This window comes from Zea mays, chromosome 2, assembly GCF_902167145.1.
Source record: "Zea mays cultivar B73 chromosome 2, Zm-B73-REFERENCE-NAM-5.0, whole genome shotgun sequence".
NCBI lineage: Eukaryota > Viridiplantae > Streptophyta > Magnoliopsida > Poales > Poaceae > Zea > Zea mays.
The window spans coordinates 121536459-121542292 of record NC_050097.1 but is presented as its reverse complement, the minus strand read 5'-3'; the positions used below and the strand labels follow the sequence as shown (position 1 = coordinate 121542292).

At 44.0% G+C, this 5834-nt stretch overlaps 1 pseudogene; it reads right to left on the bottom strand.

The window, feature by feature from the left end:
• Positions 1–318: 318 nt before the first annotated feature.
• LOC103648886 (coronatine-insensitive protein homolog 1a-like) lies at positions 319–3837 on the bottom strand (annotated as a pseudogene).
• Between the last annotated feature and the right edge of the window lie 1997 nt (positions 3838–5834).

Sequence of the window (5834 nt, the reverse complement as noted above, 5' to 3'; positions counted from 1 at the left end):
TATACTTGAACCTACAAAAGCTAGCTAAAAACTACTCCCTCTTCCAAATTGTAAGTCATTCTGCTTTTCGAGATACATAACCTTTTATAAGCACCTAGATCTAGATTAGATTCATAGTAAAACGTTGTGTATCTAGAAAGCCAGAACAAATTGCAATTTGGAATGGAGAGAGTAGCTAACATTTTAATATGTTTAAAATTATACTTTGGTACAAGTAGACAACAATATCTCCAAGCAGATGCACAAAAAGCTAAAAAATAGCATGATGATACATAACCGCACACAAAACCTAGAGTGCACTGTATTTTATTACCTTTTTGGTCGGACACGGTCCTCTTCAAAATCCATTATTCCTACAGATTCAGAGAGGTAGTCATCATGCCCTCGTATGTCGATGTCTGCCTGCTTAATTTGTTCAACTTCTGCCATCAAGTAAGAAACATGGTTCAGCAACACTATTTAATACAATAGTTGCCATTATATGATCACTCAAAAAATAATTATATATCTAAACATGAGGCAGTAAGGCAGAAGTAGGAAAATGAGGAAAACACAGCATAACTCATCACAAGCAGATGTAAATTTATTCCTAACAAATGCTTTAGTTTAATCTAGCTCACCTTAATTGATTTTTTGGCCTCTTCCACTCTGTCTTCAAATTCTTTCCGATGCTTCTTGTTCACATCACTCATTGTGTCAGCCCACTTGATTTTCTCCTGAATTTGATGCAACAGGCTATCTGATGTTCCAAACCTGAATAATGTTGCATTTTCATCAGAACTTGTAACAATGTATTTTAATTTCTATGACTTTTAGCTCATATCCCACAAAAAAGAATGAGTAGCCATAATATATGGACAGATTGCTACAAAATAAATCAACAAAGTTTTATCACATCGTGATCTAGTCACGTAAAACAGGGTTAAAAGCATCGACCCTTGATCACGGACCCAGGTATACGGGTCATTTTCAACCCTACAGTGTAAAAACCTCTCACAAGTAGCCTACCACATTCCTCGACCCAAGAACTTCGTGATGTGACTATAAACATGGTCATCATGAAGACACCAAGAGTAGGGCAAATAATCAATAGAAAAATAAACATAATAGAAAAAGAAGTTGTCGTCTCATGGCAAAGAAACCACAATATGACATCGTAATGTTGTACATGAGAAATAAAATTAAATGGCAATTACCAAAACAAGCATTCACATTTTTAGAAGTGGAAAAGTTGTATTAGGCAAGCATGCACATTTACTGTATGTAGAAAATTTCTTAAATAAGCATACAAACCAGTCAGATAAGATCTCTATCATGTTGTTTAGCTGATCAGGTGTAAGATCTCTTCCAGCTGCAAATTGTACCTAAAACGAATGCAGTATGCAGATAAAAATACCATTGGATAGATAGATAATGATGCTGCAGATACAGGCTGCAAGCGTCTTACTTAAGCATCTTCTCAGCTGATCCAGTTTGCCTCTAACAATACCCTACGTGAACATGCATAATATTATGGATATAATGCCAAAAATACTTTAGGCAACACTAGATACTAAAGACCAATGTAAAACCACTAAAAATAAGAAGAAAAAATACTACCATTAGTGGTAAATGACACATTTACGAGTCTCACAGGAATGGTTTATACAAATATTAAGTATCTAATTTAAAGAGGATGTAACAACTCACTGAATACATGCACTCATTGATTAGAAAATCTTCGAGTTCTCTTACGTTGGAAACATCCAACTCTTGCATGAGCTGATCATATGGTAGTATCTGAAGAAAAAATTATAGTAAAAAAAGTACATTAGAATTCTACAGGAAAAATATAGTATGGAATAGAAAGTAAAAGATTTTGCTACAAGAACACTTCTCCCAATGTTAAACTAAGAATAATATAGGTCCCTGTATTTCATAGATTTGGCGTACATATAAGGTTAATTTTTCAGCCTTTGGTTAACTGATTGACTAAAGAAAATAACACTTTCCCCCTTCAGAATTGGTTCCTACTAGGCTACTACACAGAAATATTTGCCATTAGAAGAACAAAGAGGATTAAGAAACCTACATAACAAGGTGGGTAGCTACCATTTACATGGCTGCAAGTGATAGCTACAAATAATCATAGCTTTGTGTCATTGGCATGCTACAGATGATTGCTCCAGGTATTAGACAAGTTCTGTCAGAATTTGTACCTTAGTTGACTCTACTAGAGGTAGCACACTGAGTTGCTTTAGCTTTCGGACCTCGTCAGGCAACAATGTTGGAAGGGATCCCGAATTACCTAAACTTGCATAAAGATACATTAGCAAACAAAACAATGTGCATATCTTGCTATATAGAAGTACCAATAAGTAATTAAGACAAACATAGGCATTAACAAATAAATAATAAATAATATGCACACTAACAGCAATGGTATATCAAACAAGCAGAAAAATCCAGAAATGACAAGTGGAGTGCACAATAGAATATAAGCCCACAAAGCACAAATATGTCCATGCCTTATTTATATGAACAGTTAAATGAACATTCATAGTAGTTGGTAAAAAGGTGAATTCATCTCAATAGCTCAACCTCTGTTCGCTAGCATGATAGTTTGACATGTGATGTGTTCTCAGTTTGTTGACAAGAAATAAAACTTTAAATTTGAACCATCAGCAACATTCTCTAAAATGTATGATCTCAACAAAGAGATCCATCACCAACCCAATGGCCTCCATCGAGAGTCAAATTTCCGAGTTCACACTCAATATTCTTTAGACCAGAAACTCGATGGTCCAGCTTTTATTGAAAGCCACAGGTAGTTGTTGGGAGCTCTCAAAACAGAGAATAAACAATGCATCACTAACATAATATCAAATGGCTTTCTAAAGAGAGGGCAGAACCAATGAATCTATCATGCACCCAACTAGCATCTAGTGCATTCAAATGGTAACATGCATTTTTCAATAAACAATTCATTTGTGAGGTTTAATTATGAAAATGGTTAAATGTCTCATGAGGTTTAAACAAAATAACTTAACTTAGAAAGTAGTTACCTGAAGCAGCACCTAGCGCTTCTCATAATTACCAAACTTCTGTTGTGTTATAATCGTTTCAGCTGATCTGTCACTTCAGCACTCCAACTGGTTATTTGCTTGTGCAATCATTAATCATTGATTATGGTTTTTGTACAAATGAAAACTTAACATTGATGTCAAATCCATGGGCTCCTAAGAATCAAATGATAGCTTCAACTCACAATTTCCAAACAGTGAATTAGAAAGGAACCGTAGTAAAATCTTCAGTAGGAACTTGGCTAGATCTATGCCCCCTTATTGTCACCATCTCAGTAGCCCCAATTCGATCTTACTTCCTGCAACACTCAGATCGGAGCTAAAACAAGAGTAGGAGAATCGAGGAATACGAGTACCTCCATGAGCGGGCGACGAGGCGGAGTCCATCCGTGGAGAAGCTGGTGCACTTGTCGAGCTTCAGCTCCTGCAGCATGTGCCCCCTGGCACGGATGAGCTCGGCGAGGTTGTCGTCTATGACGACCATGCTTCGCAGGTGGAGCGCCTTGAGGCACTCGAATGGCACGGCGAGCTTAGTGACCCACGGGCGGGCGTAGACGCCCCAGTCATCGGGTATGAGCCCGTACATGGCCGTGCGGGGCTTCCCCTTCATCGTGAGCGACTCGAGCTGCGGGAACCGCGCGAGCAGGCGTGCTGGGGACACGGCGTAGCAGAAGGGCACCGTCACGTGCTTCCGCGAGAGCGCGTCGACGCGGTGCCACCAGCGACACACCAGCGACGCGGCCTCCCGGTCGGGCGGGTCCTCAACAAACCCCATCACCAGTTGCAGCATCTCATCGGGAACCCAGCCGCCGTCACCACCACCGATGCTCAGAGCGCGGGTGCGGGTCCTCAACAAACCCCATCACCAGTTGCAGCATCTCATCGGGAACCCAGCCGCCGTCACCACCACCGATGCTCAGAGCGCGGGTCAGCCACCGCGGCTCCGGCGCCTCCCCACCGATCGATCCCGATCGGGCTGCGGGCGGATCAGGCCTCGCACGCTCAGCTAGCTTTCTACCACGGCAGCTCCATGCCGGCTCACCAAGGATCTACTCCAGCGAGGGGCGGAAACATGGGATTCCCTCTGCTCCCACTCGCTGACCTCCGCATTGATCCGCTCTAGGCCGTACTCGACGTTGGCCTCGTGGAGCCCCCCATGGACGAACACCGAGTCGCCCACTACAAGCACGGTAGGGAGGTCGGCCAGGAACCGGCGCGAAATGGGCCTGTCGGGTCGGAGGGCGGCGAGGCGGGACCGCATCCCGTCCTAGACCTCCGGCTTGACGTTGGGGAAGGACTTGGGCACACCGAGAAAGGGGTTCCTCGGCTGAGGGTCGAGGTGCTCGCCGTAGCGGCGCTTGATGGTGAGCACCGCGCGGTACCACCCTGCCCAGGCATGAGGTGGTGGCGGGGCGCTGGCGGCGGGCAGGTAGCGGCGGGTGCGCGCATGGTAGACAGAGGGAAAAGAAGACAGACACATGGGGTGAGACCGTGAGAGAGATTACGTTTTTAGGTTAAGTTCGACGGTGTCCACGTGGCTCACGAATTTAAGTTAAGAACGTGGGTACCCACGTTCCTAATACGATAAGTTCGACGGTTTTATCACGGGCTCACAAATTTAATATAAGAACGTGGGTACCCACGTTCTTAAGTTAACCCACGATCATAACTCAATTAAGAACGTCGGTACCCACGTTCTTAAATTAACCCACGAATATTTATTAGTTTCTTGTAGTGTTATAGATTTTAAGTTATGAATTTCCCAAGCTTTTATGTATTTAATACAAGATTAAGTGAGAGATAAATTTTAATGTGTCTTTCATGTCAAAACAGTGGCACTATTTGATAGACAATAATATTACAAAATTATAGGAACCAGAATGGATTAATTTGGACTTATCATGAATTTTCTACAAATTAAAAAACTTCTAACATTTATTTATACATTAAAAATCAATTTCTGTTATTAATTTCCTAATTTCCTTAGTCTCTGGATTGGGCATTAAATACTGAGAAGTGCAGGGGCTAGCTGGTAAATTATCCTAGACTCCGTGAACAATACCCACTAGACGGCGGGTTGAATTCCATAAAGATTAGGGTCTCTTTTGCAAGCTTACTCAGCCGAATGGCCTGTACGCCCTAGATCCAACGATCCACGATCGACGTTGTCTACCCGGCCAAATGGACACCGGCGACGACCGGGAAACTCGCCACCCCGGCGGCGCAATTGCTGCGGACAACACGCCGGAGCTCCTACGCGCAAGCTATTCGGTGCTACGCGTTACAGGAAGGTAGGTGAACTTAAAGGCGCAACACATATCGAGAATCGCAAGGCAGGATTGATCCGACCCGATGAGGCACGGATCCTCGCCGCAGTACGCCTCCGGTGAGCAATTCACACCCAACAAGAGTACTCCCACGACAATCAGCGGTAGAGTCGCAATCAGTGGACCGCTCCAGAGCACCACAACACCTCGCCCGATGCCAATTTACAGTCACTAGAGAGGTGTTCTTGCGGTGGTGGATTTCTTCCGCCAAGGCGGCTCTCTGTGAAGTAATTGGGGATAGCGCAGGCGAGTACGGGTGAGAGGGTGTCGCGGAAGGATGGGGGCGTATTTAGCGTCTGATCGTGCGGAGTTGGCGAGGTTGTCCGGTTCACGCGAGAAAGGGGGAGCTCACCGTGCGATTCGCGTGGGTTGTTACTGCCGCCGCGACCGGGATGACATGCGGGCCCCGGCCAGCAGCGACTCGAGCGCACGCACAGAGGCTGTC